The sequence below is a fragment of the Xyrauchen texanus genome, chromosome 26 (assembly GCF_025860055.1).
Source record: "Xyrauchen texanus isolate HMW12.3.18 chromosome 26, RBS_HiC_50CHRs, whole genome shotgun sequence".
Classification (NCBI taxonomy): Eukaryota; Metazoa; Chordata; class Actinopteri; order Cypriniformes; family Catostomidae; genus Xyrauchen; species Xyrauchen texanus.
Genome location: NC_068301.1, coordinates 29,293,559 through 29,320,662, shown reverse-complemented (window position 1 = coordinate 29,320,662; position 27,104 = coordinate 29,293,559). Strand labels below are relative to the sequence as shown.

At 36.6% G+C, this 27,104-nt stretch overlaps 1 long non-coding RNA gene across 1 annotated transcript in view; it reads right to left on the bottom strand.

Annotated features, from left to right (window-relative positions):
* Window positions 1–13,313, bottom strand: part of LOC127620186 (uncharacterized) — a 43,030-nt gene extending 29,717 nt beyond the window's left edge. Inside the window, exons 1-7 of the long non-coding RNA XR_007967681.1 lie at window positions 12,959–13,313; window positions 12,439–12,578; window positions 11,243–11,351; window positions 10,808–10,874; window positions 10,521–10,637; window positions 10,377–10,440; window positions 10,168–10,277 (exon numbers count right to left, since the gene is read on the bottom strand). This is a non-coding gene — a long non-coding RNA (uncharacterized LOC127620186). The remainder of the gene's footprint in view (window positions 1–10,167; window positions 10,278–10,376; window positions 10,441–10,520; window positions 10,638–10,807; window positions 10,875–11,242; window positions 11,352–12,438; window positions 12,579–12,958) is intronic.
* Window positions 13,314–27,104: the final 13,791 nt, after the last annotated feature.

Here is a 27,104-nt window from a genome sequence, read left to right as displayed (position 1 = left end):
GAGAATGTCATGTGTAAGTGTTTCTAATCTAGCTATACTTTAAGGGACTAAATTTAGGATTTTTTTTCTTTCCAGTCACCTTTGTCTGTCTTACGGGGTTCATAAGGCACTATTTGCTGTAAAGCTGCTTTGAAACAAAAGCTGATGTATTGTGAAAAGCACTAATAAAGATGACTTGGCTTGACTCGTATAAAATGCTGAAAAAATGTCTCCAGAAGTCAGCTAAATCTTGCAAAACCTCCCTTTGGAAACCTCCTCAAAAGAAAGATATATGTTAAAGTAATAAAAATTTTAAAGGTGAAGTGTGTAATTTCTGAACCACTAGCTAGCATCACCAATCTTTGATTGGTCGGACAAACAGTCAGTCCCGCCAATAAACGTATGTTATTGGTTCCGTCAATGTTGCTGAAATAAACAGAGCAATGTTTTGAAAGTGCCACAGAGCCACATTTTTACACTTTTCAGGGGAAATAAACCTTAATTATGGTTGTTTATGTATATTAAGCTTAATTGGGAGAAAGTGTTTTAATAGCCAAAAAATTACACACGCCACATTTAAATAATATTATTACGTACTCGTACGTATTCAAAGTGTTGCAATATGGAAATGTGGGGTTGTTGTTGTTGTTGTTGTTGTTGTGGTGCGTGTGTTTCAGGTGTTCGTTGGTTCAATCTACCATCTGTCAATCTTCATGAAGGACGATGACGTTTCGGTTCAACTTATCCAATCACATCTCACCACTTCATTCAAATACTCGTGATCACTTCCATGAAAAACAGCTTTTTGCTCACTTTGGCATACTTGTTTGACTCGCTGTCACTGACATTCTGTGTGTCTATTGTTTGTTCAATCTATTCTTAAATGGTGTTAAGTGTTCTGTCATTTTACTGTTCGTCCCGCTCAGTTAACACGGAGCGTGTAAGGCTGGGAAGGAGGGAGCAGGTTAGTAGGTCGCGCGATATACACTTTGCACTATTTAGGATGTTTTGAATGTTAGAAACACTAGTTTAGGAGAGTGCCCATCTTGTAAGTTTTGTTGTAATATAGTTAGCGTAGTTTTGGTTAGAGCGTCTTGACACCGAATACTTTTCTTTTCTACATTTTATGTTTGGTAGTTAGTTTAGTTGAATTAACCTTTCGCTAGTTTGTTCTGTTTTATTGATTTGTTTGATTTGGCATCTCTCGTGCTCGCCTTCCCACCTTGGGTTTTTCTTTGTGTTTAGTATGTTTATTTTGTTTATTGATCTCATTTATTGTTTGTATATATTGTAAATATTATTTTCTTCACTCATCTATCATGGCATTGTGGATTAATAAATCCTTTCGAGATGAGTTTTGAGATCGGTTTCTTTTTCTTGCTCTGTCCTGCCCATTGAGATACACACACACACACACAATTTTTAAGAGTGTTATTCCCTTATTCCCTAGACAACATAAAAAGGGACGTAACAAATATCTTTACTGACTTTTAAAAACCTCAAAAGTTCTATGTTAGGGTTTATTATTGTAGTAATTATAACTTATCTCTTATATATTATTCTCTTATCATTTCTTCCCATTCTTTCTTCTGCTGAACACAATGATTTTTAGAAAAATATTTCACCTCTGTAGGTCCATGCAATGCAAGTGAATGGCAGCCAGAATTTTGAAGGTCCAAAAAGGACATAAAATCAGCATAAAATAATCCATACGACTCCAGTGGTTTAATCCATGTCTTCACAAGCGATATGATACGTGTATGAGAAAAAGATCAATATCAAAGTAATTGTTTTACTATAAATCTCAACTTTTACATTCACATTCTTTTGTTTTTGTCAGTTTGCATTCTTCATGCATATTGCCACCTTCTGGGCAGGCAGGAGAATTTATAGTAAATGATTGGATATATAGGATCTCTTTCTAAACCATACCTATCATATCACTTAAGAAGATATTAATTAAACCACTGGAGTCATATAGATTACTCCTATGCTGCCTGTATGTCCTTTTTGGAGCTTCAATGGTCTGGTCACCATTCACTTGTATTGAAAGGACCTACAGAGCTGAGATATGCTTCTAAAAATCTTCCTTTGTGTTCAGCAGAAGAAAGTCATTCACATCTGGAATGGCATGAAGGTGAGTAAGATGAGAGAATTTTGGGTGAACAATCCCTTAAAAACAATATAAGCCAATGGAAAGTCCCCACGTAGAAAAATAGGTAAATGTGTATGATTGTGTGATGTGCTAAAGTACTAAAACACTTTGTATAAGGTTTGTGAAAGGTTGTATAAATAGCTTCATGTGAGTCAGACACGCATATCTGTTGACCATGCCCTTCTCCTTTAAGTAAAAAAATTTAAAAATAATATAAAATAAAGAATAATTGGAAAATGTATGTTATTCCAAAGTTTTCATGTGGTTACGATTCATAAAGCATTAGCATACTTTAAATTTCAGGGCTGTGCACACCCACTCATACAGGCCTTCATTCAGGCATGTAGGCTAAGGAATGCGAGTGTGTCCAGGTGCAGACGGAAAAGATTTGGGACTTTCCCCCCTCAGTTCTTCTGATCCCTGTAAACTCATGACTCAACACAGTCACACAGATCAGAGAGAGGGAGGGAGGAGAGAGAGAGAGAGAGAGCAAAGCCTCTTGCCAACTGAAAACTTTCCCACCTCTTCCCTATCATCACTGGCTAGGTTTACCCACAAGTCACTGACAAATGCTCTCAGAAGGTAATGAGAGCAGGGAAGGAAGTGCAAAAAACCCTTGGGGGTAATTATTTATGAAAATACCCCCACAAATCACACTTATCAAAATATCCCTCAAAGGTTAATAACTGAGGCTATGAATGGAGCCTTGTGTGTGTGAAGCTGAACTTTGCTGATCCAAAGCATATAGGGTTGAACACCTTAGCAGGGGAACTCTAACAACCAATGGATTCATTCCAAAACAGAGACACACTGAAAAACAAAAACACTAAATAAGAGAAAAATGCATAGAAGTAGATGTCAAATAAGCTTTTGTTCATAGATAAGATGTTAGATGAGGGAAATTTAGTTCAACATGGTTTCTTACTGGTTTGTGCTGATCATTAGCCTACCTGGTCCAAACCAGTTTAGGTGCTTGAAGAGTTGGAGTACTAGATAGTAGGGGACCTGACATGGGTAGACCATCTTGGTCAAGCTCGTTAGGGCTGGTAGACCCCTTAGGACCAGCACAAATCGGCTACCAGGGTCAACAAGCTTGACCTGTAACTAGTGGCGGACTGGACTTTTCCCAGTGGGCCGGCCGCGAAACGGGGCAGAACAGCCGAACCACTAACACCCCCCCCAAATAATCAGATATGGCCAGATTCACGTTAAGAGTGTTTGTGTCATGCGAGATACAATATTTGACCAATGTTTTATGATTCAAATGTTGTACTGACCCACAGTAATTTCCAACGGTGTAAACTATTCGCTATTTTGAATTGAAAATAAATAATGTACAGTACGTGATTCATTTGTCATTCATAACTGTGAATGTGAAAACATTAACAAAGCAGTTTTAAGCATACCAGGCTTAAGACAAAGAGCAAATGTGTGTATATTGTTAAGAAATTGAATAAATGTGGTAATCTGGCAAGCTTCTGAAGTAGCTTTTTAGAAAATTCAATTAACTTTGTCTAAGAATATTATCTAGAAAACGCAAAGTAGAGCGTTATTACCCTCAGATCAGAACTACAACATGCAAGACTGAGGCAAGGGCAGTGTCATATTTTATTTTAATGCAAGTATTATTAGGTAACAATTTAAAATCAATTTATGATTTTCTAAATAACTTTATCTTTAATTAATTGTGAATTTTCTTTTTCTTTTAAAAGAGAATGTCCTTATTTTGAGTATGTCCTTCACAGGTTACCAGACAAAGGACAAGGAGCGCAGATTATCTTACGATCTGTATTTTTTGCATTAACTTTGTTATTAAGAATCAATTCTTATTTAATTGTGACAAACTCGACATCATAAGAAAGATCTAATACTTCAGCTTTGAAATGTAGTCATTGTTTCGCAATAGAAATATTACTGCCGGAGTCAATTCTTAATTTGTCAACATATCAAAATATCAAAGCGAAAGTTGAAAATTAAACTGTTATAAAGACGCACGTGCCTATTCAGTGATGTAAACTCCCTATGAGTTGTTCAGGCTTCAGTGAACAACATCCAATAGAACATTTAATCCAACAGTGTGCACATTTACAGACATTTTTATATATTCTTGTATTTACTTCATAAAAATTATTATTTATGTCAATTTTCCACTATATTATGCAATATGATCCGCTGACACACTGTAATTCTTTCATATGGTGACTTCCAAACCTCCACAAAGCCAGAAGGCACAATGTTCTTTTTCATGACTTTTATTCATTCTGACTTTAACAACAAACTTCCAAGTGTCTCCTTTCAAAAGAGACCACAATTATGCCTGTTATACAGTGTGGGAACGATTTTGGAGTATGTCCTTTTTAGGCTTGTGTCAAAATAAGGGTGCACTCAGAAACAGTGTAAAAATTAAAAGGACATAATAACAGAATGGTCCATATGGCTTTATTCCAAGCTTTCTGGGGCCATACAAAACAAAGTTGTTGACCTTTGGACCTTGACAGGAGTAGTCAATATGAAGGTTTTTTTTTTTATGTAAAAGAGCAGCCTTAGGATTCTTGAAGATTCTAGTGGGTGGGAACACAATGAGGGACAACTTGAGGGCAGTAAATAATTTCATTCTCAGTGCTGCTGCAAGGGGCGCTACAGCGAGATTAGTGTGAACCTTCCGCTTCTACAGTGAGTCTCCTCTTTCAAGGCAACTACTGTCATGGCGGAGCAACTTTTTGAAGGGAATATTGCTGAGTCTGTAAGGTAAAGTCAATGTATTTATAGAAACTTACCTGAATAACACCAGTGTTACTGCCACTGTAACACAAGAACGAACGTTCAATTGGACCGCATGTTGAAAATGAATAGGCCAAGTGCTCGCATTTGTGTAAGCAAAATTTTGTAAAGTATGTTTCATGGTAGGAAATGGATAGGGTAACAGGTAGGGATAGAGTTAGGACTATGTTTGTTTGACAAGAAAGTTGTTCCATGTTCATCCAAAAATATATCTTATTTGACAAAATCCCAGTGACAACAGTAGCTTGACTACCTTAAGGCATAAAACTCTTGACCTGCACAAAGTAGCAGAGGGTGCTAGTACCTCAAATGCACATATGCTGAGACAGAAAAAATGAAGGCAGTTCTCTGGGTACTTCCCGGTCTCTACAAACACAGGTCACAGCTGTGCTGCCTGCCTGAGCTGGGCTAAGCTGTCAGTGGTCAACAGCTGTGCAAGAGAGGGGCACTAAAGCAGCTCCGTGACAACCACATTCCCTTAGTGCAGAAGTCAAATGTTTCTTTAAAGAGCCTGATGATGCATTCCCAGCCCTTAGCAGTAAAACAAACCTTTAAATTGACTGATGCAGAATTCTCAGCACTTTGTACTAAGATTTATCTTCAAAGATCATATCACCACAAAGTCAGAGAAGATCTTTTTCAAATTCACAAAGTGCCTTCACACGCCTTGGGAGAACACAAAGGGGAACCAACTTCCCAAATATTTAATTAAATAAAGGAGCCATCTTTAATCAACATTAGTAAAAATTGGTACAATTTGTTAATATTGGGCACTCTAAGTGTGCAGATTACGTGTGGACCTGCTAAAAAGCAATGTACTCTCACAAACCAAACAACCACAACTTTTGAAGGAATTAACATATGGGTGCCAAGCTATTTTTACGAAGCATTCTCTAAGGTCTGTGAGCTGACAATTTTTCTAATGTACTTTCAATCTAAACAATCTGTCCAGTAGTGCTAACTGTGTGCAACTGCTGTGTATTCAATTCTTAAAGTCCCCATAATCCTGCAAGCAGCTGCAAGGTCCAAAAAAGCCACATGATTTGATGATCTAGCCAGCTGCCTGCCATCACTGAGCCAAACACACATCAAAAGTTGTTCATTTTACACCCTGGAGGAGAGAGAGAGAGAGAGAGAGAGAGAGAGAGAGAGAGATCATGAGTGAATACAAGAAAGAGAGAAAGAAAGAAAGGAGGATAATAAATGAAAGCATGTGTTTGTGCCCTTGCACATCTGTGCGTGAGTATGTGGACATTCTACGGCCGCAAACTTTCTCTACTCAAGTATGTAAATGCAAATGCTACTAGCTACATAAGCTTGATTTTATGCATTGCTACATTTCTGAAATGTGCCAGAATGCAATTTAGAGGTGTGCAGTGAAGCAATTATTTGTATCTGTTCATATGACAAAATTATCTGTATCGGCCTCTGTATTCAGATAGAACTGGATATGGGCGGAGCTTAAACCTGACATTTATAGTTTAAATTAATAAAATATGCCTTGTATATGTCTTTTCATAATAAATAGCCTAATAATAGTATAATAATAAATATTCATATTATGCAATTATTATTTAATAGGGCTGCAACTAACAATTATTTTGATAATCGATTAATCTAACGATTATAGAAAGATTATTCGACTATTATTGCAACGTTTAATCATTAGCTCGTAACCAATTATTCAGCTTGTGTCCTGACTTAAAAGGGGGAAAATGTAAGTTTTATCAAATTTAATTCAGTAAAGAAATTCACTGTAAAAAAATAACAATTGTTATCAAGTCTTTTTGTATTGTTTTAAATAATACAAAACAAGATATATTTACTTGAGAAGCAACATATACGATATTTAGACTTGCTTTAAGAGGATGTATCTTAAACATAAGTGTATGCTGTACATAAGTGTATGTTTTCACTTGGTTATACTTCTGACAAAATATACTCATATTCAAGATCTATTCTCTAAAAGCAAGTCTACATATCTTATATGCTGCTTCTCATGTAAATGCATATTTTTTAAAGGATTTTTAGATATTTTTAAATATTTGTATTTTTAATATTATATTCAACAGTCTAAGATAACAATTTTTTCTACTGCAGTATAGCATGTACATTGTTTTAAATTTAAGTTTATATATTAATTATTGGAAAACAGGCCAAAGCAAATCATAAAAGTATTTTGTTGGTGTATAATGGGGCGAAGACTGCCCTCTCTCACCTTTCTGTTCATCTCAATCCATCTTTACCACACACACACACACACACACACACACACACACACACACACACACACACACACACACACACACACACACACACACACACACACACACACACACACACCTCTCTCTTATTAATAGAGCTGCGTATTGCCATTTCTTCACGGTAAGAAATGCACAGTGATATATATTATGTTTCAATAAGTCGTGGGCTTTAACAAGTTTGGGCTTGAAGGATGAGCGTCCCCGCGACAGTGTGCGTATCAGCCGGATGCAGTTCAATCTCTCCCCCTTAGTTCAGGACGTTCGTGCAACACATAGAAGAGGCGCTGACTGCTGAGGTGCTGGAGTCAGAGTTTATAGTTAATTAAGGACCTGCTTCCGTATTATTTGAACTTTAATAAAGATATAATGCATTAAAACGGTGTAACACCAGGGTGTTTCCTTTAAAGAGCTCTGACTCCACTTATTCCACAATGAGAGAGCTTCTGTATTTACTTGTTTTGTATTTTTGTATAATTCCTTTGTACTTTTTGATGTGCAACACCAGAAGCTTTTTAAGTTTAGAGTGCATCTGGACTGAGATCTGTGTAATTATTCCTCTCCTCAGTCAGGCACAAACTGCAGTTCTGCTCTCACACATCAGAGTTTAATGTGATCTCGTTACGTTAAATGAGATCAAACGAGTATTCGACAACTATTATTTTTGTCGACAATTGTTTTATTGTCGACGTTGCTGAGAACATCGACTAATCATTTCAGCCATATTATTTAATTAAATTATTATTTAATTCTTTTTTTCTTACTAGATGAAGCTGAATTTGTAGACAATATGTGGTTTCTCCAGGTATTTCAGATATTAATATCATTAATATAATTTTCATTTTTCTGTGCATGTTTAACACAATTATTCTGGAGGCAGGAAGTGTCAAGCAAAATGTGAAATGTCAAGCACACTTTCCAGAGCTCAAGAACACTTAACATTCACAAATTTAGCACAGTTTAAACAAGAAGAAAGAAGAAGCATGTTTCAGTTTCTTCGTTTTACATAAGGAGGAATATTCAGAGTAGATGAATAGTCTATAAAGTATTGAAAACTTTATGGAGAATTTTAACTTTTTATATTTTTTTTTTTGGAATGAAGACTTAATCAGATAATCACTGAAGTGAATATACATTTGTTCAAATTTAATAGACGAGCTCTGATGTGAAATCTCTTCAGGTCAGAAATTCAACATCGCGCTCAGGTTTAGGCTATAAATTAATTCATGGGTATCACATGTGAATCGTGTGATACATTAACAGACATTTCAAGAAGTGGAAAGTGTATATGATGCCATATCTTAATTAACAAGCTCCAGATGCACACAATTTACAGAGACTTGTCCATTACAGCGCATTTTTATTCATTACACTTTACAAATATTGGCTGCACAGATTCATAAAATCATTGTAATTTTTGAATTTTTTATTTAAAACGTCACTTTATTCTTGTGCTTCTTGGATAATATTGCAAACTAATATTTCTTTGTTATTTGGATGAATCCATTATTTGTTTTGTAGTCATTATTCGCATTTCTGAATTCATCCCTAACGCAATTCATAATGCATTGCAATTGCGCATTCATTCTCAGCTTTGTTTCAAGAGGTACTATAGTGGGCATGAATTTAAACTGTTCTTTTCTCTTCCAGGACAACTGCTGTCATGGTGGAGCAACTGTTTGAAAAGAATCTTGCAGTGAAATCAGTTCAAGTTAATGAAACTATCGGCATGTTTATAGCTAGCTACCTGTATAACACATTTGGCACAGACCTGTGAGGATAAATCTATCGGCCCCTTGAGTACGCATATTTGTTACCACAGTAATGCAAGACCACACACTAATATACACAATGGGAACATGCACTTGCAATGCATTGACCAAACATTCATGCAAGAGCCTACTTGCCAAAGACAAGAAAATGAGACAATGGACCAAAACGCAACACAATATGGCTGCTGCAGGAATGGAAGTTCTACCTTGAGGCGTGGTCAAATTTACCTTTGCAAGGCAAAATTCTGCAAACAAAGAAATCGTGAGCGTATGTTGAGCGTGTGTGAAACCAGCATAAAACGAATTGTCAAGCAGCCTCTTATTAAGGATGCACTTTATACTCTGTGAATGAAGTCATTAGTAACTCGCCGCTAAAATAATTTCCTTGGCCGTTGGGAATATTCAGAGTAGCGGTTTACAAAGAACCACCCACACAGAAGTCTCTGCCAAACAAAGCAACTTCCTATTGGTTCACCAAACTTGAACTCCACGCAAAATCCGCAATGGGGAAATTCTTCACCAGTACCGCCGCTCACTATACGCATATAATGCTGTCTGCGTATGACACCATCTTCCTAGGGGGGCACCACAAACTCCACCGGCTGCTCTTACTTGCCGTTATACGTTATTCAAGATGCGGAAACACATACGATCGTCTCTTGCTCACACCACACATCAATTTTTACTCCACTAATGGTTAGGTTTAGGGTTGGGGTTTGGATTAATGCATTTGGTTGATAAAATATTAATTCCTGTTGACAGTATTACTGTCAGTATTACTTGCAACCGTAAAATGCAACAAGAAGAATGTTTAAATGGATATTTATATATATAAATTTAATAGTTCACATATCACTAAGAAAGTGAAAAAAAAACATAAAATAGAGTGCATTTAAGTATCAATAAGTAAAGCATTTTTAACACAAACACAGAGATAATTAACACAAATCATAATGCAATAGTTATGAGAATTTACTTAATAAATCCACAGGTTTGTAATAATAAGCTATTATTTATATAAAAATCATAAACATTAAATACTTTAACATTAACTATAAGTTAACATTATAACAAAGTAAGATTAATAAACAAGTAAAAAACGAATTACCAATGAAAAGCTGTTAAATAAGTTTAGCACTGGGGCAGATACAGAATAATTGTGGTACCACTGGTCTGACATCTGAGTAAGGTATTTTGGATACAACAAATTAAATCTAACCTCACGTCATTTCAGCCATCTGCATGTCATCAGTTTGATGCCTACTCTTCACTATATAAGGGGCCTGGACACCATATGAAAGATCAGGTTGAGGATGGGTGTGCTGATCCCTGTAAGTATGTGAAACATTTAATAGACCTGCTGCCAGTATGCAGAGTAATTATAAACAAAGTGATTGGTATATCTATAAATTACATCTTAAAACTTACATGAATAGGAGTGTTGTGTTTTATCTGTATGAAGTCAAACTAGTAATGCTACACTCCAGAACCACTGCAAACAGAAATTAACCATTATTTAGTATCATAAATACATTGATGCAAAGTAATGATAAATAATAGAACAACATGTACCTTTTATGACATTGTCATTGTTTTGAAGTCAAGTGTCAACATTGATTTTCACTTCTCATGGCTCTGATGCTGTTGATGGCCAGAACTTCAAAAGTGTATATACCATTAAACATTCTTCTGGTAAAAAATACATAAATCATTTTAAAACAATATTATGGTTGTAGAACCTTACAGAACCTTTCCACCTGGCTCAAAGAACCCTTAAAAAGGGTTAGATAAAACCTTTTAGGGGTTCCAAATATGAAGCAAGCGATATAACCCTTTATGGTTCTATATGGAACTCTTACTCCGAGTGTAGCTTGAATGTTGATCCAGTGGTTATTTTCAGTATTTTGTCTGGACAACTGTTCTGACCTGCAAAGGCAAAATGCACATTGTACCGAAACATTATGTCAATTATAAGTTGTGACCAGGTTAAACTCAACTTTTGTCTAATTTAGAGAAAACGGAGAGAGGCAGAGTTTTATCATACTCAGTTAGCTGAACAAGCAAAAAATACATTACTCTCAGTTTCTGTTCCACTCTAGTTGCTGTGGTTTGGCTTTGCAGTGCAGTTTTATCAAATACAGTTTGTGGTCCTGAAAGCCCACTATAAAAGTCACATTATCAGTCTATACACCTCTGACAAGCATACGTGAACAAAGAGAAACTCTGTAGAGAACGCTTAGTCACAGCTTTGAGCTAGGCCACCACACAGGGTGTAATGGATTTGGTTGTGGTACCTGGCACAATGAGGTCTTTCACATGCTGCCCTGAGGGTGGTCTACTTTGGCCGATCCTATCAAGCGGCCCTCCATGGTGAGATATCTCTCCAGTCTCCATGACAACAACCTGCCAAACACAGAGTGCTCACACAGGTGTGACAAGCCACACAGGTGCTCTTGGTCAGAGAAAGAGAGAGGTCATGGGAAAGGATGGAAAAAGTGTGTCCAAAGAAAAAGAGGTATACAGTGAAAGGCAACTGTAAAAGCACAGAGCTAGGTAGACTGTACTAGTCTTTATATATCTAACCACTAACTCGCTGAGCCAATGGCTTACCATTTATGTAAAGGTCAGATCTACATGTATGAATTACTCTGCACACATACACATTCACATCTTAAAACACGTGTTCATCTGTCAAACAGGAAGTGGAATTTTTCCATACCCACAAACAAAAGGGAGCACTAAAATTTGCAAGAGCTATGCAGACCTGAGAAAAATGAAATTCACTATAGATACATCTCTTTAAAGATCATCATTAAAAAAGATCAAATTAGATTTCAGTTGCTTCTTCTTGACAGTAGGGATGAGCGATTCCACCACTTATGTTATTTTCCGATCTAGTACTATCAAGGCCAATATTGCTGATATCGATAACAATACCAATAACTATTTAAATTGATTTTTTCAGAGCTCAGAGGATAAAACTTTTCATTTTGGCCATTTAACATCATATTTAAAAGCCTTTTTTCCCCTTCTAAATGCATAGGCCTAAACTGCAAATTTTCAAGTTCTATTTTTGCTTATCATTCACTAACAATTAAGATTTTAATTTAAATTAATTTACAACAACCAAGTGCTGTGACTAAGCGCTGACTTGTGTCTTGACTGCTTTTGTCTTCCCAGCACGGTCACATGGGAAGATGGCATTTTGTTTCCCAGAGTTCCAGTACCCTAAAATCAGCCACATTATACCGACTGACAAGTGGCATCTCCTATCAGACATTTTTGCATCGACTTGTGTGTTTACCTTCCCTTGTGGCACAACCGGAATAGTATAAGCAGTGTGACACTAGGAAGTAATCGCCTTTGCATAATCAGAGACGAGTACGATTCGGAAGTTGCATTTTCCCGCTTAACATGACATTTTTAGTCCACTGATGGTTAGGTTTAGGTTTGAGGGTATAGCTGAAAAACAATTTGCTTTGCAACTCACTTTTGGTGCACCTCTGTGGACATTTCACCCTGGAAATGGAGAACACCTACTGCTTTGGCCACTGGGGGCAGTGTTTCGAATTTCGTCAATAACAAACTGAACAGTCTACATACTGTTTCCGATTTCACTGTGAGAACAGTCTGTGGAAGATGAATGGAAAGCAAAATATATCCAATCATACACAAATACAGCAATTGCTTTTTTGTCACTTTGAATCTCATGAATTGCAATAGTTTCCATGACAAATAAATAATAAGATATCTAGTTTAGTAAAAATCTTTAGTAGGCCCTATCAATATACACCGACCAGTCACAAAATTAAAACCACTGACAGGTGAAGTGAATAACATTTATAATCTTGTTACAATGGCACCTGTGAAGAGGTGGGATATATTAGGAAGCAAGTGAACAGTCAGTTCTTGACAAGGGCCAAATTGTGATGGCTAGATGACTGGGTCAGAGCATCTCAAAAACAGCCGGTCTTGTGGGGTGTTCCCGGTATGCAGTGGATAGTACCTACCAAAAGTGGTCCATTGTGGATATATTGAAGCAACATCTCAAGACGTCATACAGGAAGTTAAAGCTTGGTGGCAAATGGGTCTTCCAAATGGACAGTGATCCCAAGCACACCTCCAAAGTTGTGGCTAAATGGCTTAAGGACAACAAAGTCAAGGTATTAGAGTGACCATCACAAAGCCCAAACCTCAATTCAACAGAAAATTTGTGGGCAGAACTGAAAAAAGTATGTGCGAGCAATGAGGCCTACAAACCTGATCCAGTTACACCAGTTTTGTCTGGAGGAATGGGCCAAAATTCCAGCAACTTATTGTGAGAAGCTTGTGGAAGGCTACCCAAAAAGTTTGACCAAAGTTAAACAATTTAAAGGCAATTCTACCAAATAATAACAAAGTGTATGTAAACTTCTGACCCACTGGGATAATTCTCTTTATTTTAAGAACGTGAAATGTCAGAATAATAGTTTAAATGTATTTGGCTAAGGTGTATGTAAACTTCTGACTTCAACTGTACCTAAAGATTGTTGAAGACCAAAAACACCCCTTCATGTCAATGGTATTTTCTCATGGCAGTTGTCACTTTCAGCAGGATAATGTGCCCTGCCACACTGCAAAAATTGTTGAGGAATGATTTGAAACATGACAAAAAGTTCAAGGTGTTGATTTGGCCTCCAAAATTCCCCAGATCTCAATCCGATTGAACATATATGGGATGTGCTGGACCAACAAGACCCTACCTCGCAACTTACAGGACTTAAAGGATCCAGATACAACAGGACACCTTCAGAGGTCTTGTGGAGTCCATGCCTCGACAGATCAGAGCTGTTTTGGTGGCATGAGGGGGACCTACACAATATTAGGCAGGTGGTTTTAATGTTGTGGCTGGTCGGTGTATATATATTTTTTGATGTATTGACAAGTTCAGGATCGATCTGCCCAGCCCTACTAGAAAGCAATTCAGAAATGGAAAGCAAATTGTGGAACAAGGATGATCCTTAAATGAAACATAGCTTGAGAACTCTATAAAGTTTCTTCAGCTAGGAAAGAGCTATGGTAATATAATCTGGGCTCAGTTAGCTATCATGTTTGTTGATGTCTCCTCTTACAACTAGAAAGGTCATCTTACCAAACAAGACCAATTTAAGAGGCTTAAATGAAGAAAGCAGAGGGCTTTTAAGTCACATATTATTTTACAACCTGTCATGCAAGAAGAGAACCAGATATAAAATGCAGGCCTTGCTTAGCATCAAACCCATGAGCGTGGGGTAGATGAAAATGGTAGCATGCTGAGAATTATGTGTCTGTATGTGTGCTAAAGTGAGAGGAGGTGGGTGTGTTCCTTTCCTTGCATGTGTGAGGTGGGTAGAAGCTGTGTATTTTTGTTTGAAGCCAATGCCCAAGAAAAACATAAAGGCATCATTACTCGTGCAGACCCTTGCTGATGGAGCACCCTCCCTGCTCAAGCACTGACACTGTCTTATGGATAACATACCTCTACAGGAAAAAGGGAGGTATAGAGCTAATGGAATGAAAATAAAAGCTGCATATCAATAATCATGTTTGACAACGGCAACTGACTGTAACTGAAATATTTCAGAGAGCAACTGTGCGAGATGTAGCAGTTCACGGGGTGCATTTCGTCAAAGGCGGCCACTGTTGCTGCTGCCAAAAACTGCTTTCCACCCCCAGACTGGACAGGTTTAGGATCTGCAAACAGACAGGAAGGGGGGAATGGAGATTTTCATCATACTTCAGAAAAGTCCTATGTTTTAATACCATCAAAATGAATGAGGAACATGTACAAGTAGCACATACATCAAATGTAGTGCAAGCTCCAAAAATGTAGATAATATAAAAAAAGCACCTTAACAGTGGTTCATACAACCAGTGCACTATAATCTGAAGTCTAAAGCTGTACGATAGATTTGTGTAAGGAACAGACTGAAATTTACATGAATAGTTCACCCCAAAGTTATAATTCATAATTTCCTCACCCTGATGCCATCTTAAACTCGTATGAAGGATATATATCTGTTTGTCCATACAAGTCAACTTGTTTGGAGAAATATACATCATATATCCTTCAAAAAACTTTGCTTGTGTTCTGCAGAAGAAAGAAAGTCATGCGAGTCTGAGACAGCATAAGGGTGAATAAATGATGAGAGAATTATCATTTTGGGGTGAACTATCCCTTTACTGTACTGATAATCTTGTCCTCTTGTGAGTGGTTTCTTCGAGAACCCCGACAAATGGATTATTGTGTTGACCCCAGAACCAGATCAATAAAATTTGTGAAGTAATCGTTCAGTCAGATTTGTGAAGTGGATCAGTGGTTCCCAGCTAAACAATTAAATCACAAATCTGCAGTTCTCAATTTCACTGGAGCTCTTAATTTCTTTAATTCTTTTTTCAATTAAGTCATTAATAGTGGAAACTCATACACCAATATGGGTTCATCTGAACTTTAGTAAACTTAAAATACAAATTAATGATGAAATTATGGTTTTCTGATTATGAAAAAATGTCCTAAGAAGTTAGCCAAATCTGACAAAATGCATCTTTTTCTCTACATCTTCATGCTTTAATGTGGACATGGAAAATGGAGATATCTGTAAATGATAATGTATTTGTTTTCAATCGATGCAGTCATGTAAACCATTCAACCCAAAACAATCAAGATGCCCATTTTGTAGCAGTGTCGTTGTGCCTGCTATCCACTTTGAAAGCGTTGTTAAAGATTACTCTGATTTACTCTGAATTTCTGTCTGGTGACGGAACACAAGGGCAATCACATTTCAGACTGTACATGGAACTGTGATTTTTAGCATGTGCAGAAAGAGGATTTGCAACTTTTGGAAAACACTTAAAAATGGCAATGTGGACGGAGAGCATTTCAAAAATGATTAAGCCCCTCCCCTTCCATAAAACTATACTCTGAGAAAAAACAAACATATCATTTCAAATTATACATGACATTATTTGTTAAACTGTCTTTTGTTGTATTGTCTTTATTTTACATGCATTTAAAATTAATCTTAACTGATAATTAATATGAAATGTAGTCTTTTAAAACTTTTGTATTATGCTATTTAGGCTTATAATTTTGTGATACAAAAAAAAAATCTTAAAAATGTCTGAAAAACTTGACTCCCCTTAAGAAAAATTCTACCTCTACCTTTTTTTTAATGACCCAGACATATTTCTTGAGTTTCACACAGGAACATAAACGTGTGTGTTCACGAGTGGTCAAGATCCATTAAAACTAGCCACTATTTAGAGAAAAGCTGAGTACGGGATAAGAAAGACATGTTTAAGCTTCCATCAATACAGAGATCAGGGGAGAGAGATTTTCCACAGTCTAGTCCCTTTGGTGGCTCCAATCCTGATCTCACTTGTGTTGGTATAGACAGCACAAAGTCAACATACTCCATCAAAATGACTAATGGCCCCAATATCAGACACCCGTGTCTAATGTTTTTTTCATAGTTTAGGTCACATGACTAAGTCAGACTTGCCAGGTGGAGTAAAATGTAGTTCAATCTCTACCCAGCCACCCAGAGTGGCAGAATGGATGTTTACAGTACTGCTCAAAAGTAAGCCAAAGTCTTTCTAGCAAGTCAGTCCACTGGCGGCCATCTTTGGAATGCTCTCGTGGAGCTATTTTTCTGTAAACAAGCGGCATGCTGTACAAAAGCAGCTACTATCTACTTGAATGGTGAAAGACCAGAATCTCCAAAATGGTGGTTCAAGATTATCAATCAGTAGTAAAATCTGACAACACTGGATTCATAAATTGTGCTTATTTATCTCAGATTATGTAAAAAATAAATAAATAAATTCCCGGCTTGTATAGCTAATGCGCATATGCGTTCCCAAGTAGACAGGCAATCTCTGTATCTAAAAGGTGATTGGCTCGTTAACCTGTAGGGTAGGACTTCCTTTTTACATGCTTTTACCGTTTAGCATTATAATTTCTCCCATTCATTTCAATAGAAGTGGCCTGTCTCTGCTAAAACGTCTCTTGTAAAGCACAGCAAATCTCAAGACTAAATGTTTCACTGTGTTGCACTTAATATATGGCTGAGAAGTTCCTTGGTCAAAAACTTCATCAATGCAAAAACAAACATTGTATTTAAGAGTGAAGTGTCTGGTTACCCCAGACTAGGCCTATAGATCTAAATGCCTGGGCTCACTTAAAATCACACCATTATCACCTAAGGAAAGCAGGCGGTAAATTTAGTTTTATTTAATATATATATCATTGATCATGTCAATGACATATATCATGGCAGCAGTTATTCAAAAATTCAAATGATGGAGAAGCCAGCCATATATTTAGATAAACGGTGCAGTCAAGCATTTATTTCTGCATTATAAAGAGTCAGATTATGTCTGTATTGCAGAAGTGTGGAGATGATGTACAGTCAGATTGCGATAGTCTGTTGCATGTATTATTATTATATACTATAATTTTACACAACCTAGCACTCAGAACCGACCTGCAAAATTGGGAATTGCAAAATTTGCTAAATGCTTTTCGACACTAAAACCACGCAGACAGTGTGTAAATAAATGCTATAAGTGGGTGCAATTCATTCTTCGTAAATTCTCCCCAATGTGCTGAAAAGCCGATAGTGATACACTACTTGGTAAGGATCAAAAGAACCGGTGCAGCATTCCAACACCCTTGACTGGTACCTTTAGAAAAGCACATGTCTACCACATGAATTTAGACTGAATAGAATCAGATACTCTGTGGTACACCAGAGCTAGAAAGGGATTAATTAAAAAAGACAACTGAATTGGTTAAATGGCACCAACACTTCTCAGATCTTAAAAGAAGTCATTGGAACTGCAGCATTAGGAAAACAAACGTTAAATCTCACTGAAACACACTTTCATCCAATACTGCAAACTCAGGCTCTGTGAGAAGTTTTAAAACCAATTAGTGAATATTGATGTAGCAACTTAAGGTATTTGGTGCCACTAATGAATTAAAGGCTAAGAGCTCAAAACCATTACTTCCGAAGTTAATGGCTCCACTGACAGACCAATACAAGTGTTGGACTTCATAAGTGGCAGCTTTAGCATGTCTTTTTACACTACAAATTCTTAATTACTTTACATAAGCAGGAAAAAGCTGACTAAGGGTAAGTAAACACTGCAGGTTAATGTGGCCCAAGTTTGATTTTTGCACCTTCACATGTCTGGAGCTGAAATTCTTGAAGAAAAGAACACACATACTACACACATACAAACTATTTTAACATTTTTATTTATTTGTCTACCAAATCACACTCTGATAGTATAGCCAACATACCCATCATATCCATTATGGTGTCATGTGACAAAATAAATATATATAGATAGTGTAGGTCTCTTTGGTGAGCCTATTTAGTCCAGTGTCTAATATTGGCCATACTTAAAAGATCTTGTAAACAAATTCTCATAAAAAAGCTGATTTTAGCAGAAACATCACACACTTTGGTTTACAGTGTGAATGTAGATGTACTGTATATAATACATAGTGTGTTATTGGTGTACGAGCATGCATGGACTGTATTTATGACATATTTTAAATCTTAATACATGGATTTTCCACTGACCCCAGCCAAGAGAGTAATAAGCCGCGGGTGTATGCATCCTAATGGCCGCCGTTTTAAGCTGCCTTGAACATCAGATGAAGAAATGAGGGTCAGTAGATTGGAAACTGTAGAACATCCCACACAATCACTAGTGGCAGGAACTTCTGTGGATTGTGAACTGTCAGTACTAAGAAACACCCTCCGCCTACTTGCTCGAATGAATCTGCTATAATTCACAGGCACATTGGCAGATGTTCCAAAGGTCTGCCACACTCTCATTTGTGCCACCCACCCCAAATCCTGCGTTTCACATTTTAGTTTCATAATCAATCTCAGATTTCGGAGTCCTCATCTTTTTTCAACCACTGCACATTACCTAACAAACTTCTCATGGAAACATTTCCTACGTATTGCCTTCCTATTTATTTGGCTATGTCTGTGTAAAGGCAAAACACATTGACTTTCGTTTTTTTTTAAAGTTATGACTGAAATCAAGGCTCTTAGATTATGATCACTACTATGACAGACAGGTTTGTCTCAACAATGCCAAGATTCAGATAAAATGAAGAGTGAAAATTCTGTAATTCACATTTGGCTTGACAATTCAAAAGCTTTGATGCCATTTAGCTCAGTTGAAGTGATGGTGTAGTTAATGTGTTTTACCTTTTTAAACTATGTATTGCTTTTGTTACTTATAACTGTGAGTTTAAATGGTTTAGTCTCTTTTTAAAAAATTTGACTATGTCTCTACATACATAGAGAGAGAGAGAGAATCTCAAACTGTCCCAGGACATTTACCTTCATTCTCATGTGCAATATTCAGTGATTGCTTTCACAGATGTCCACTGTGCTAATAGAGCCTATAGTTCTCACATTGCATCTTCCAGATTAGACTTTTTCCTGAAGGAAATACCAGTGCTTGCTATTAAAATAGTGCTTAAGTATATACTGTAAATACATTTCTCACTGTATTGATCAGGCACATAGATAGAAATGAACTTCAGCCATTAATTTCTAATGCGGTGATCCTTCGGAAGGAAATGCCGATTGTGGAGGTGCAGTTTCTCCACATTCAGGCACACAACAACATCTGATAACCTTATTCGTCATCCGCGGCATAGCTAGACATTGGCTTAAAGGGCTGAAGCCCCTGATCTTTTGATAATAGCCCCGAATGTCTGTTTTTTATGTGATGATAAAAATTAATTATTTGAATTATATTAGGGTACAAAAGAAACAAGGCTGGCTTCAATTATGGCTTCAAATGTAAATTAATTCCGATCAGTGAGCCCAACTTCCATTAAATGACAGTTCACATTTTGACTTTTACCTGCAGTTCATGCTCAAGTTTGTCAGACATGTTACAAACCCTCACAGGGGTGCAGCTTTTCTGTATCAGAGTCAATGAGGTTTTATTATGCAAGTCTTATTTCTAAAAATATAATCTATAAGCCTCATTTCTAATCTTCTATTGTTTGTATCAATCCATACACCAAGTAGATTTTAATGCATGCACCAGTCATCTTGTTTGGTTATTCAGGTTTAGTCGGGAAATACACGTGAAAAAATTATGTTTATTGTAATGGAATTTCCTCAAACGCAACTGAAAATAGCAGCACAGTGAGCTATAAGCCTAAATAGCATAATACAAAAGTCTTAAGACAACATTTCGTATTAAAGTCAAACAATAATGACTGCCTGTATATGTGCTCTGCCCGTATGCACACTTTTCCATGTCATGTGCGTGGAGTTAAACTGCTGTGTTTAAATAGCCTCTTTGTGGTGCCTTGATTTTTAAATAATTTAAAATCAAATGACATTTAACTTTTTAAGTATTGTACTTAAATCTGAAAACCAGAGCAAAAGGGGAAAAACACTCTCTTACCGTTTATTATGCATTGAAACTTGCTTTGTTAAAAACAACATGTTTAGTAACAGTCATGAAACCCAACGAAGGTGTTTCGAGATGCGTTTATACAAATGTATGTTATTTTTAACTTTACTCTGTGATCCCATGATGGCATTTTATTGCCATGTTAAATAAAAAATTCTAAATTAAGATTTCGATAATGAAGTCGTAATATTTTGTAAAAATGACAAGAATAAATTTGTAGCATTTTGAGATTACGGTCATAATATTTTGAGAATTAAAGTAAAAACTGTGAGAATAAAGTAGAAATATTATAGAAAAATAAATCTCAATAAAAGGCTAAACAGAGCGTCATTATCACAATATGCCAAGCCAGCAGCTTTATTAATGCAAGAGATGGATGTGGAGGATGAGGTTAAATCATATTGAAGGATAGATTTATGCAATAAAGAAATCCTTGGTCTTTTTGCTCATAAGCACAGAGTTATTAGTATCCGGACACTGTAGCAGTAATGTAGGAAATTCAATTTATTCAGGAGTACGAACCAGACAGATTCGTCCTGCTCAGCGTTGTTATTGGGTTTTCCTCTCTAAACAATACTGTAACTGAGGGGATGTTACCACATACAATATCTATGATAATCACGGCAGTTCCAATTATTTTTAGCTTCACTTGAGTGTGAGTCTATATCTCCGTGCCTCCCTTGACAGGTGCCCACAGATTGAAAACTCATGTACTAATAATGCACACCTCATTCACGAACCGAGAGCTCAGAAAATATTCCCACAAATTCAGCTCGGTTGCATAGTCAAGTTATCTCCCTGGTTAGTGGTGTTGTTTGTAAAGACCTAGATGCTCCACTTTGCTAGTGTTGTCCACCACACCACTTAAGACTTTTTTTTTTATCACTTTGTTACTTTTCTTTCAGTTTATTCTTAAAATATTACCACTTTAAACTCAAAATGATTCTTTTAATTTTTATATTATAATATGGCCTTTGGGCTAAGAACCAGTTGACATTGAAGTCTAGCGACAGCCCTGCTCGACATAGCTCGCAGCAGTAATATCACTCTCTAATATCACTCAGTATCACTACTGTTCAGTACAAACACAATGACGCTGCATGTTAAGGGGTGTGTCAATGCAAATTAACAATGTCTTGTGATGTCATTAACGCACAGATTTCAAAATGAAACATTTCAGCAGAGTGGTAATCAGGGCCTGGCACAAACTGAGAAAAACATTCTAAATGCACCCCCCCATCCCACCGTAAACACAGTTACAGAAATCTACTACTGTTGTTGTTGTAGGTGTTATAACTAGTGTTCCATTCAAATATTTTAAAACTTTTAGTATTATGCCCCTTAACATGAAGCCACTAAAATCCTCTCACTTGACTCCTGATGCTTGGAAGTCTCTCCACTTCCTGATGTGCAGCCTTGTTGTTGTGCCTTATGTTGAATGGAAGAAATGGACTTTTCACCTTTTGTTATAGTTTAGGATTGTCTATATATATTATTAAATGCTAAATGTATAACTCATGTTATATTAATGTATCTATGCTTTTGTTTTTGTTCTATAATAATATGAATTAATTTTACTTTAATTCGATTGTACGTTATTTATTTGACATCAGAAAACATCGCCGCATCAAAACAGTCAGCTCTGATTGTAACAGCTTTGTTTTATTATTTAGTGCTGCCAATCAGAAGCTACATAAGCTATTTAGACACATCCCACAAGACAAAATAACAACTACAAATCATCCTGTCCAAAAGTTTACATACCATTGCAGGGCTCTAGACTGCGACTAAAATGGTCGCAAATGTGACCAAAAATAATTGATTGCGACAATAATTTAAAATCTAGTCACCATCGGTGACAGTCGGGTTGTGTGCGTTCATATGCGGTTTCATCAGATATCATCTTGTGAGTTACTGAATACATCTTTAGAGCGTGCACCAGTTTGTCTCGCATCACTTTTCACCCATTCTGTTTCCGCCGAGCTCACTGCACCACACACAACAAACTCGAGAGAGTCGTGAACAAATGATTCTTTTGAAACTGATCTTTTTCATGAATCATCCGAAAAGATCTCAGGACATCAGGTTAGCAGTTTGAATTGGATTCACTTTGAGTGAATCAGCCATTAGTGAGCTCACAACTAGGAGTGCAGACATTTCAAAATAAGAGTCCCATTTGGGCTTCTTGATAATTAAAAGTCCCATATTTTATACAACTTTTTTTTCTTCCTGGTAATTATTGATTGGGATCAGAGTACCACAATAAACTGCATATTGGATTTCATTCAATTTACATTCTGTGTCTGGGCAATCCGGTAACAGTAAAGACTAAGGCAATATTTTAAAAATATATATTCACACACACACACACACACACACACACACACACACACACACACACACACACACCATTAAAACCACATGCCTAATATTGTGTAGGTCCCCCTCATGCCATCAAAACAGCGCCAACCCGCATCTCAGAATAGCAGTCTGAGATTATATTCTTCTCACCACAATTGTACAGAGTGGTTATCTGAGTTACCATAGACTTTGTTTGTTCAAATCAGTCAGGCCATTCTCCGTTGATCTCTCTCATCAACAAGGCGTTTCTGTCTGCAGAACTGGTGCTAACTGAATGTTTTTTGTTTTTGGCACAATTCAGAGTAAATTCTAGAGACTGTTGTGTGTGAAAATCCCAGGAGATCAGCAGTTACAGAAATACTCAAACCAGCCCGTCTGGCAACAACAATAATCCATGCGATTATCTAATCAGCCAATCGTGTGGCAGCAGTGCATAAAATCACACAGATATGGGTTAGGAGCTTCAGTCAATGTTTACATCAACCATCAGAATGGGGAAAAATGTGATCTCAACGATTATGACCTTGGCATGATTGTTGGTGCCAGACGGGCTGGTTTGAGTATTTGTATAACTGCTGATCTCCTGGGATTTTCACACACAACAGTCACTAGAGTTTATTTTATTTACGGTTCGAACTGACAAAGTCTATGGTAACTCAGATAACAGCTCTGTACAATTGTGGTGAGAAGAATATAATCTCAGAATGCTATTCTGAAATGCGGGTTGACGCTGTTTTGGCGGCACGAGCCAAAAACATTTGGTTTTAATGTTGTGACTGATCTGTTTATATATATATATATATATATATATATATATATATATATATATATATATATATATATATATATATATATATATATATATATTTTTTTTTTTTTTTTTTCGACACAGAGGACAGTTGAGAGACACAACTATTACACAAGGTACAAACATTTATTGATGCTCACGATGACAACACACTACAATATACTATACTTTATAAATATCTCTAATGTAGATTCTGAAAAGCAGTACTAAATAAAAATAACATCTCTTATATTTGTATAAATTATGAAATGGGTGTGGACATTTGAGACAAAAGTGAATGCAAACTTATCTTCTCAAATATACGGTTCATTAAACATTCGATTAATTGTTCAGCTGTCTTCCTTTTCTTTGGCTGTCTATCTAAATCGAGGAATTCTGTGATTTGGCTCCTTAATTTTTCAGTTTAGGAGCCAATGGCTCCAAAGTTTTTTGTTAGTCTGGAGCCCTGCATTGGTTCCTGATATAGTGCGTTGCCTTCTGGAGCATCAATGAACCTTTTTCTTAATGGTTGTATATGTGTACTTCAATTGTCCCAAGTGTCAAAAGCTAGACCTAAACATCATATAGCCACTGCTGGGAAGTATTCAAATGTGCAGACAAGGCTGGGAAACCAAAGAATCTACAGTACCTGGAGGATTTTTCTTAAGAACGGTGGAGTTCAGTAGTTTATTAATATCCATGACGCAATGTAACACTTGCCAGCACCAGTCAGTTGTGCGCTTATACTGTGTGCAGTCAAATGGGACACCTGTACAAAGCGAAAGGGACCCCACCATATGCATGCACGTATACACAGTGACGTCATTGCATGGCAGCTCAAAGGCTGTTTGCGAGTGTGTACACATACACAAAAGAGAAGCAACAAACCTGACATGATACCACTTGTAGCATAAAGACTTTTACTATGATAACTTCTTTGACAAAGGTAGTAGAAATATTTGGCTCCAGACACTTCTTTCTGAAAGTTTGTTTTTATAGTTTCTAAATGTATAGTTTGTCATTTCATAACAAAAATATTATAGTTTTGTTGAAGTTACTTACTATTGTAGTAAGGAGCCATGCTCAGGGCGCCAGACTAAAACAATGACAAAGGAGCAATTGGCTCCTAAACTGAAACATTAAGGAGCCAAATGACTGATTTAGTCACAGAATTGCTGGATTTAGATAGCTGTTCAGAAACAAGATAGAAAGAAGAAGAAAAGACAGCTGATAATCAGTATACAGTATATAACTGAGAAAATAAGTTTGCATTGCCTTTTGTCTGATAAATGTTCACACCCCTTTCATAATTTATACAAATATAAGAGATAAAAGGTTTTTTTCTACACAATCTACATTACAGATAATTACATATTGTATGCATATAGTAGTTTGTTGTCTTTTGAGCAGCAGTGAATGTTTTCACCTTGTGTAATAGTTATGTACAAGTCCCGTAGTTGTCCTAAGTGTCAAAAGCTTGATCTCATATATATATATATATATATATATATATATATATATATATATATATATAGGGATCATACATGCAGTACATATGTGTGTGTGTGTAGGAATGGGTATAGAGTTCGATACATTTTAAGCACCGACCGAATTGCCACCAAACAATCGAGTATCAAAAAATGTGTTGTCGTTCGGTACTACATTTCGATACCTAAGGGGTTAATCTCGTCAACGTCAGTGATAAGCATGTAGCATGCTAGATGTGCCCAAATCTAAAAGTGCCGGTGATTGGCTGTGTTTAGGCATCAAGGAAAAACACTATTTACACCAGTTATGCAAAGACGCGGCTCACACGTGAGGTGGTAGTGTGTATGTGTCCCAACCCCCATTGATGTGAAAGATGTGGAAAACATTAAAAGTGTGGCTAGATTTCACCAGGTTCGATGCCAAAAGCGCGCAATACAGTATTTGCGACAAGATAATTGCTACACGACAAATCTGATGAAGCACTTGACACTTTAATAAATTTAAGAGCAGAAAGTTGCTGTCTTCAACTGCAAGAAGACTGAGACGGTGCAGTCATTCTCTCAGCATCCTCCTGCCACAGAGCCTCCTTCAAAACTACTGATAAATGCAGCGGCGCTATGACTGGGACACCGACAGGTAAGGTTAACGTTTAGCAAACAAAGAAAATCAGCTAACTTGTAGTGGTACACGCTTGTGTACTTGTAAATTAATGTTTCTGTGCACAGTGACATAGTCCTATAAACTAGGACCTAGATAACCTATACCTAGGTTAGATATTGTTTGGATGTATGGCGATAGATAGCTAGCTAAATCGATGCTAAAAATGCTTTATGGTTACCAGTAACTGATCAAGTTTAACACACATTAAACTAGTTATCTTGTTAAACCATACTTATCCTTAGGGTTGGCTGAATTAACAGTTTAGCTTTCTTATTTTTATTTTCCTCTAATGTTATAGCCTCTGCCCCTGCCGATCCTGGCATGAGGAGACCAGAAGGCTCAGGAGATAAGTATTTGAGTCTGTAAAAAATGTCTACAAACTGGAAAAATAAAACCAACAATTTTTGAGGTAATGTTTCTAATCTTGTTAAAATGGATTTCATAAAATTGGTATCGAAAAATGTATTGTTTAGGAACCGGTATCGAAGTCAAGATATCGGTATCAAAATATTTTGAAAGATACCCAGCCCTATGTGTGTGTGTGTTTGTTGCAGTTCTCTGTAAATAATAAGGACATACATGACAAGGTGAAAATGAATAACCCATCTACTGTATAATGATTCTAAGCTATTACTATACTGATGTGCATAATATAGGTCCGGCCTTGCAGGCTCGTGGATGCGCGCACAGCAGCACCACTGCTGAAACAAATCCTAGGGGAAACACTGCTTTGAAATTTGCAGACAAATCAGAAGAAAAAAGTAATAATAATAATAAATTATTACTTATTGCAATAAGTAAAAAAAATCAATCTCATCAAACAACCATGTGTCTCATATTGTTGGAAATCTCTCAAAAAGTAGAATACAACCAGCCTATCATTTTACCACAAACAAAAATATAGTGAGTAATAGCTAAGTATATATCTTTGACAATTACATTGGTGTTGCTTACATGCCGAATTTTTTTTTTAACTTTCCAAAGAATAAACGGAACTTAAAATAAGAGCCGATTATCTTTCAAACGAGCCCACACACAAGGTAATCAGATGCATAGATCATTAGATAATCCACACAAAGCACAATGTTACATATGACCACCAGGAGATGGCGGCAAGTAAATGTCACAGACTTGATGTGGAGTCAAAAGGCACTCAATCTGTGAAATATCATTCCTAAAATCATGTCTGCATGCTCTGCATACCTTTAGTCATTTTTGTGTTTGCATGTGTAATATGTTCTTATGCACAATTATTAGGTTTTATTTGTTTGGAGAGGCTTTTGGACACATGGAGACGTTTTTGTACACTAGGATACATTATTTTTGTAACGCTATAACTTTTGATTGCTTTATCTTATCAACAAAGGGTTTAAAGG